Raw genomic sequence first — 9213 nt, 5'->3', positions numbered from 1 at the left:
CGTCCTTTCTGCCCAGAGGCAGAGGAAAGAAGCTGCAGCATACAGCCAGTTCCCAGGAGCAAAAGTCCTCCCCCGCTTCCTCTAAGTCCACAGCATGACGCTGGGGTTTCACAGGCGGAGCCAGGTACGGTGGGGGCCCGTCTCAAAAATTTCAGCAATCAGTGGGCTCGCTCACGGGTGGATCCCTGGATCCTTCAAGTAGTATCTCAGGGGTACAAGCTGGAATTCGAGACGTCTCCCCCCCGCCGTTTCCTCAAATCTGCCTTACCAACCACTCCCTCAGGCAGGGAGGCAGTGTTACATGCAATTCACAAGCTGTATTCACAACAAGTGATAGTAAAGGTGCCCCTACTTCAACAAGGAAGGGGTTACTATTCCACAATGTTTGTGGTACCGAAACCGGACGGTTCGATGAGACCCATTTTAAATTTGAAATCCTTGAACACATATATAAAAAAAATCAAGTTCAAGATGGAATCGCTCAGGGCGGTTATTGCAAGCCTGGACGAGGGGGATTACATGGTATCGCTGGACATCAAGGATGCTTACCTACATGTCCCCATTTACCATCCTCACCAGGAGTACCTCAGATTTGTGGTACAAGATTGTCATTACCAATTCCAGACGTTGCCGTTCGGTCTCTCCACGGCTCCGAGGGTCTTTACCAAGGTAATGGCGGAAATGATGATACTCCTTCGAAAGAAGGGAGTTTTAATTATCCCGTACTTGGACGATCTCCTGATAAAGGCGAGGTCCAGAGAGCAGTTGTTGGTAGGGGTAGCACTATCTCGGGAAGTGCTACAACAGCACGGCTGGATTCTAAACATTCCAAAGTCACAGCTGGTCCCTACGACACGCCTGCTGTTCCTAGGGATGGTTCTGGACACAGAACTGAGAAAAGTGTTTCTCCCGGAGGAAAAGGCCAAGGAGCTGTCATCTCTAGTCAGAGGCCTCCTAAAACCAAAACAGGTGTCGGTGCATCACTGCACGCGGATCCTGGGAAAAATGGTAGCTTCCTACGAAGCGATTCCATTCGGCAGGTTTCATGCAAGAACCTTTCAGTGGGACCTGTTGGACATGTGGTCCGGATCGCATCTTCAGATGCATCGTCTGATAACCCTGTCTCCAAGGACAAGGGTGTCTCTGCTGTGGTGGCTGCAGAGTGCTCATCTTCAAGAGGGCCGCAGATTCGGCATACAGGACTGGGTCCTGGTGACCACGGATGCCAGCCTTCGAGGCTGGGGAGCAGTCACACAGGGAAGAAACTTCCAAGGACTATGGTCAAGTCAGGAGACTTCCCTGCACATAAATATTCTGGAACTAAGGGCCATTTAACAACAGGGCGGCACGAGAAGCAGGACGGCGATGGCAGAAGCCACAAGGATTCTCCGATGGGCGGAAAATCACGTGTTAGCACTGTCAGCAGTGTTCATTCCGGGAGTGGACAACTGGGAAGCAGACTTCCTCAGCAGGCACGACCTCCACCCGGGAGAGTGGGGACTTCATCCAGAAGTCTTTCAAATGATTGTAAACCAGTGGGAAAAGCCACAGGTGGACATGATGGCGTCCCGCCTAAACAAAAAGCTAGAAAAATATTATGCCAGGTCGAGAGACCCGCAGGCAATAGCTGTGGACGCTCTGGTAACACCGTGGGTGTACCGATCGGTTTATGTGTTCCCTCCTCTTCCTCTCATACCAAAGGTACTGAGGATAATAAGGAGAAGAGGAGTAAGAACTATACTCATTGTTCCGGATTGGCCAAGAAGAGCGTGGTATCCGGAACTTCAAGAAATGATGTCAGAGGACCCATGGCCTCTACCGCTCAGATAAGACCTGCTGCAGCAGGGGCCCTGTCTGTTCCAAGACTTACCGCGGCTGCGTTTGACGGCATGGCGGTTGAACACCGGATCCTGAAGGAAAAGGGCATTCCGGAGGAAGTCATTCCTACGCTGATTAAAGCTAGGAAAGAAGTAACCGCAAACCATTATCACCGCATATGGCGAAAATATGTTGCGTGGTGTGAGGCCAGGAAGGCCCCAACGGAAGAATTTCAGCTGGGCCGTTTCCTGCACTTCCTACAGTCAGGGGTGACTATGGGCCTTAAATTGGGTTCCATTAAGGTCCAGATTTCGGCTCTATCGATTTTCTTCCAGAGAGAATTGGCTTCACTACCTGAAGTTCAGACTTTTGTTAAGGGAGTGCTGCATATTCAGCCCCCTTTTGTGCCTCCAGTGGCACCTTGGGATTTCAACGTGGTGTTAGATTTCCTAAAGTCACATTGGTTTGAGCCACTGAAAACCGTGGATTTGAATTATCTCACGTGGAAAGTGGTCATGTTGTTGGCCTTGGCTTCGGCCAGGCGTGTTTCAGAATTGGCGGCTTTGTCATGTAAAAGCCCTTATCTGATTTTCCATATGGATAGGGCAGAATTGAGGGCTCGTCCCCAGTTTCTCCCCAAAGTGGTATCAGCTTTTCATCTGAACCAACCTATCGTGGTGCCTGCGGTTACAAATGACTTGGAGGCTTCCAAGATGTTGGATGTAGTCAGGGCCCTAAAAATTTATGTTTCCAGGACAGCTGGAGTCAGAAAGACTGACTCGCTCTTTATCCTGTATGCGCCCAACAAGTTGGGTGCACCTGCTTCAAAGCAGACTATTGCTCGCTGGATCTGTAGTACGATTCAGCTTTCACATTCTGCGGCTGGACTGCCGCATCCTAAATCAGTAAAAGCCCATTCCACGAGGAAGGTGGGCTCTTCTTGGGCGGCTGCCCGAGGGGTCTCGGCTCTTCAACTTTGCCGAGCAGCTACTTGGTCGGGGTCAAACACGTTTGCTAAATTCTACAAATTTGACACCCTGGCTGAGGAGGACCTTGAGTTCTCTCATTCGGTGCTGCAGAGTCATCCGCACTCTCCCGCCCGTTTGGGAGCTTTGGTATAATCCCCATGGTCCTTACGGAGTCCCCAGCATCCACTTAGGACGTTAGAGAAAATAAGAATTTACTCACCGGTAATTCTATTTCTCATAGTCCGTAGTGGATGCTGGGCGCCCATCCCATCCCAGTTGGTGTGGCTGGTATGAGTCTTACCCGGGATTCAAAATCCTTTCTTATTGTGTCAGCTCTTCCGGCCACAGTATCCTAACTGAAGTCTGGAGGAGGTTCTTAGTGGGAGGAGCCAGTGCACACCAGTAGTCTAAAAGCTTTCTTTATAGTTGTGCCCAGTCTCCTGCGGAGCCGCTAATCCCCATGGTCCTTACGGAGTCCCCAGCATCCACTACGGACTATGAGAAATAGAATTACCGGTGAGTAAATTCTTATTTTTAATTATGCCGTACTTGGACGATCTCCTTATAAAGGCGAGGTCCAGGGAGCAGTTGTTCGTCGGAGTAGCACTATCTCGGGAAGTGCTACAACAGCACGGCTGGATTCTGAATAGTCCAAAGTCGCAGCTGGTTACTACGATGCGTCTACTGTTCCTGGGTATGGTTCTGGACACAGAACAAGAAAAAAGGGTTTCTCCCGGAGAAGGCCAAGGAGTTGTCATCTCTAGTCGGAGACCTCCTAATACAAATACAGGTGTCGGTGCATCAATGCACGCGAGTCCTGGGAAAGATGGTAGCTTCTTACGAAGAAATTCCATTCGGCAGGTTCCAGGCAAGGATCTTCCAGTGGGATTTGTTGGACAAGAGGTCCGGGTCGCATCTTCAGATGCATCGGCTGATAACCCTGTCTCCAAGGGCCTGGGTGTCGCTGTTGTGGTGGCTGCAGAGTGCTCATCTTCTAGAGGGCCGCAGATTCGGCATACAGGACTGGGTCCTGGTGACCACGGATGCCAGCCTTCGAGGCTGGGAGGCAGTCACACAGGGAAGAAACTTCCAAGGACTATGGTCAAGTCAGGAGACTTCCCTACACATAAATATTCTGGGACTAAGGGCCATTCACAATGCCCTAAGTCAGGCTAGCCCCTGCTTCAACACCAGCCGGTGCTGATCCAGTCAGACAACATCACAGCGGTCGCCCATGTAAACCAGCAGGGCGGCACAAGAAGCAGAAGGGTGATGGCAGAAGCCACAAGGATTTTCCGATGGGCGAAAAATCATGTGTTAGCACTGTTAGCAGTGTTCATTCCCGGAGTGGACAACTGGGAAGCAGACTTTCTCAGCAGGCACGACCTCCACCCAGGAGAGTGGGGACTTCATCCAGAAGTCTTCAAAATGATTGTACACCGTTGAGAAAGGCCACAGGTGACGTGATGGCGTCACGCCTCAACAAAAAGCTAAAAAGATATTGCGCCAGGTCAAGGGACCCTCAGGCGATAGCTGTGGACACTCTGGTAACACCGTGGGTGTACCAGTTGGTGTATGTGTTCCTTCCTTTGCCTCTCATACCCAAGGTATTGAGAATACTAAGAAGGAGAAGAGTAAGAACTATACTCGTGGTTCCGGATTGGCCAAGAAGAGCCTGGTACCCAGAACTTCAAGAAATGATCTCAGAGGACCCATGGCCTCTGCCGCTCAGACAGGACCTGCTGCAGCAGGGGCCCTGCCTGTTCCAAGACTTACCACGGCTGTGTTTGACGGCATTGCGGTTGAACACCGGATCCTAAAGGAAAAAGGCCTTCCGGAGGAAGTCATTCCTACGCTGATTAAGGCTAGGAAAGATGTGATCGCAAAATATTATCACAGCATATGGCAAAAATATGTTGCTTGTGTGAGGCCAGGAAGGCCCCAACGGAGGAATTTCAACTGGGTCGATTTCTGCACTTCCTACAGTCAGGAGTGACTACGGGCCTAAAATTGGGTTACGTTAAGGTCCAGATTTCGGCTCTGTACATTTTCTTCCAAAAAGAACTGGCTTCACGGCCTGAAGTTCAGACTTTTGTTAAGGGAGTGCTGCATATTCAGCCCCCGTTTGTGCCTCTAGGGGCACCGTGGGATCTCAACGTGGTGTTGGATTTCCTGAAGTCGCATTGGGTTGAGCCACTTAAATCCGTAGAGCTAAAATACCTCACGTGGAAAGTGGTCATGCGGTTGGCCTTGGCGTCGGCCAGGCGTGTATCAGAATTGGCGATTTTGTCATGCAAAAGCCCTTATCTGATTTTCATATGGATAGGGCGGAATTGAGGACTCGTTCCCAATTCCTTCCTAAGGTGGCATCAGCTTTTCATGTGAACCAACCTATTGTGGTGCCTGCGGCTACGTGGGACTCGGAGGACTCCAAGTTACTGGACGTAGTCAGGGTCCTGAAAATAGATGTTTCCAGGACGGCTGGAGTCAGGAAAACTGACTCGCTATTTATCCTGTATGCACCCAACAAGCTGGGTGCTCCTGCTTCTAAGCAGACTATTGCTCGCTGGATCAGTAGCACGATTCAACTTGCACATTCTGCGGCTGGACTGCCGCACCCTAAATCTGTAAAAGCCCATTCCACGAGGAAAGTGGGCTCTTCTTGGGCGGCTGCCCGAGGGGTCTCGGCTTTACAACTTTGCCGAGCTGTTACTTGGTCGGGTTCAAACAATTTTGAAAAAGTCTGCAAGTTTGATACCCTGGCTGAGGAGGACCTTGAGTTTGCTCATTCGATGCTGCAGAGTCATCCGCACTCTCCCGCCCGTTTGGGAGCTTTGGTATAATCCCCATGGTCCTTACGGAGTTCCCAGCATCCACTAGGACGTCAGAGAAAATAAGATTTTACTCACCGGTAAATCTATTTCTCGTAGTCCGTATTGGATGCTGGGCGCCCATCCCAAGTGCGGATTGTCTGCAATACTTGTATATAGTTATTGCCCAACTAAAGGGTTATTGTTATGAGCCATCTGTTAGTGAGGCTCAGTTATATTTCATACTGTTAACTGGGTATAATATCATGAGTTATACGGTGTGATTGGTGTGGCTGGTATGAGTCTTACCCGGGATTCAAAATCCTTCCTTATTGTGTCAGCTCTTCCGGGCACAGTATCCTAACTGAGGTCTGGAGGAGGGTCATAGTGGGAGGAGCCAGTGCACACCAGGTAGTCCTAAAGCTTTCTTTAGTTGTGCCCAGTCTCCTGCGGAGCCGCTATTCCCCATGGTCCTTACGGAGTTCCCAGCATCCACTACGGACTACGAGAAATAGATTTACCGGTGAGTAAAATCTTATTATTATTACTTCACTCCTCCCTACCCTTCACACAATTCACCCCACAACGATATTGCACATACATAAACACACCGCAATTAAGAGACCCCCAACATTCATTACAAATTACATAACTGTGAATGTTTATTATAATTATATAATTATCATAATACAATCAAACTAAATCTTTCTCTCTTAACTTTCCCCTTAATAATAAAACCAAAACCTTTTTTTCTCTTCCCTTTACTAATATTAACACCTGTATATTATTACTAACAATCACGTATAGCCGTTCATACATCGTGATAGGCTGGCTAGGTGTCCATCATTCAGAAGATCCAATCAATCACCAGCTTTGCTCTTTAAAAACTGAAACTATCAGCAATCACTTCATGCCCTGTGATCAAGCTCATTATGCGAAACGTACGTCAGGAAGAAACCCCGATCACGTGATGTACACACGTGACCATACTAGCCGGAAACCTTAGGAGGCATCGGCCGCATCAGCTACGCTTCACTAACCGCGGGTACCACGACTTCACGCCGCCGCAACTCTCGGAGCTCCGGCACGGCGGGGAGCGGGACTTCTCAAACGTCTATCCTGGAAGTGGTATTGTATATACCCCGCATTACCACTAAACATTTATCAATCTGCCAACACTCAATTCCGGGCTGCCTGCACCTGTCAGAGAACTATGTGCATGATTAGTAGTTATTTTTTTCTAACACAGACCAAGTGCACACAAAATTAAGTTGTACTTATTTAAACAACCGTCAAACAAACAACACTAGTTCATTAGTACCTACTACAGAACTGTGTGCATGTTTCAGCAACATTGTATACATTTAGGAGGATTACTTGTATCATATCAACAGCAATTTTGTTGCCTTCCAAACAGGTTCAGGAGTAATCCTTGAATCATTTTTCTAACAGCAGAAGGTCATCTTTTGTTTCTGTCTCAAACAATTAAGAGGAGCACAGTGCCGGGTCAAACCCACAATGCTATTACTAATAATAGCAAGTTCAATATAGCACCGAGCACAAATCCTCCTCTCCCTCCTGTTTTTCGTATACCAGTTCAGTGTCAGCATTACATGTTTGGGTGCAAGCAATATCTCGCCATTTTTCTACTTTAGTGCCAAGGTACAAATAATCCAATATTATGGTAGCACATACACCACTGTGTGCAGATTGTGTGGAGTAATTACACTCAGCACTTATATATAATGTTTTTTCTGATGCGGTTATATTGGTGTCTCCCAAGTTCTTTTCATGAGTAAAAAGCAAGCCCTGTTTGTGGATACTGTGTGGTTTTGAAAAATTCTCCCGCCCAGTAATTTTTACTCATTTACGTACCTGTATTTTTGTGCCTGACGTGTCAATTTGTGACCAAATCAGGTGATTGCCTTTATTTTCACACGTTGTCGGGCATTGGTGCCATATATGTTCATATGGACATACTGTGATTATATTATAAACATTTAGGTGACCAAACAAGGAGAGCTCAATAATTGCGGTCATACCTCACTGGAGATGCCCAATCTCTTTTGACCTTGGAAGCTAAGCAGTGAAAGGCCGGGTCAGTAACAGGATGGGAGACCACCTCTGAACACCCGGTACTGCAATAAATTGGCTCCCAGATAGACTGTCACCTAGACAAATGCCACAAGGTACTCTTTTCAATATGACCAATGATTTAATTCTCTGCGACCTAAATGATCCATAATGGATATATGCAGAATAAATGATGGGTCACACTCTACATGAGAAATAATATGTACTGTTGTCTTACTTTTGGTACTACAGCTATCAATTTCCGGCAATTAGTAAATTGTGATATTGTGATCACTTATGATCAACATTTTACGTTCATATGTTCGCGAGGCTATTTCACTCTTATATCTGTACTCCTTAAATTCAACTTAAATATTACCTAATAAAATTGATTTTACCAGTGATGCTATAACCTTAAACCTCTGAATTAGAGTGCTCCCAAAAAAGAGTCTACTTTCCAACACTTCTCTGTTTGGCTAGTTTTTCTGATAACCTTTTGACTCAAGGGAGCACCACTGAAAGCAACAAGAATATGTACAGGGACTATAATTTTTCCAATTACATATGGTTGCTATATTGAGAAGCAATTCAGGAATAATTCAGTTTTTCAGAGGTTACTATCTGTTTAAATATTGAACTTGTGCGGGTCCCAATACCCTTTTCTTTCACAGCCTTTTAGTCTTCCCAGACTTACGAGATTGAGACTATTTGCCATACCCCTTTCCTTTTCCTTGAGCCCAAAATGGCCGAAAAGCTGGAAATCTAGGCTTGGTTTTGAGTGTGGAAGGAAACTTTACTTTCTTGGAATCGGCTTCTGACTCCAAAATACTGTTTAATTCCTTACCAAAAAGAATATCTCCAGTAAAAGGCAAAGACTCCAGAACCTTCTTGGATTCTGAGTCAGCTTTCCACGTACGTAGCCAAAACGCTCTGCGAGCTGCTACTGCTGATGCCTGAGAGGCAATTGTACCCATATCCAAAGCTGCTTCTTCCATAAAAATAGCCACCTGTTTGATATGTGCAATATGGGATTTTTGCTCTCTAGATGCCATTGAAAGATCATCCCCCAACGTATCAGACCAGGCTGCCCACTGATTTTGCCATCCAGGCTGAAGGCATGGCTGGTCTTACGATTGCCCCAGACAAGGAGAAAATGTATTTTCCTATCCGTTTCATCATCTAATGCTGTTGAAGGCAGAGGTAATGTAGATTTTCGCACCAATCGAATGACATGCGTATCTACTTTGGGAACCACCTCCATTTTTAAACAGTCCCCAGCTGGAAGAGGATATTGGGAATTCCATTTCTTTGGAATTCTAAACTTCTTACTGGGTGTTACCCAAGCCTCTTGCATAATTTCCGTCAGCTGCTCTGACCCAGGAAATTCAGTACGGACTGTTTTGGGACATTCAAACACAGGTGCCTTAGATTTTAACAAAGGTTCTGCTACTTCCTCTAAGGATAGAATGGCTTTCATAGCACTAATTAACTCAGGTATGTCCACCGAGCCGAGACCTTCATCCTCGTTTCTGTATGCAGACCCG

The 9213-nt window shown here is 46.9% G+C and overlaps 1 pseudogene; it reads left to right on the top strand.

The window, feature by feature from the left end:
* The first annotated feature begins 7624 nt into the window (after positions 1-7624).
* Positions 7625-7743, top strand: LOC134944762 (5S ribosomal RNA; annotated as a pseudogene).
* The last annotated feature ends 1470 nt before the right edge of the window (positions 7744-9213 follow it).

The sequence above is a fragment of the Pseudophryne corroboree genome, chromosome 1, assembly GCF_028390025.1.
Source record: "Pseudophryne corroboree isolate aPseCor3 chromosome 1, aPseCor3.hap2, whole genome shotgun sequence".
NCBI classification, from domain to species: Eukaryota; Metazoa; Chordata; class Amphibia; order Anura; family Myobatrachidae; genus Pseudophryne; species Pseudophryne corroboree.
This window is presented reverse-complemented; position numbering and strand designations above follow the sequence as displayed.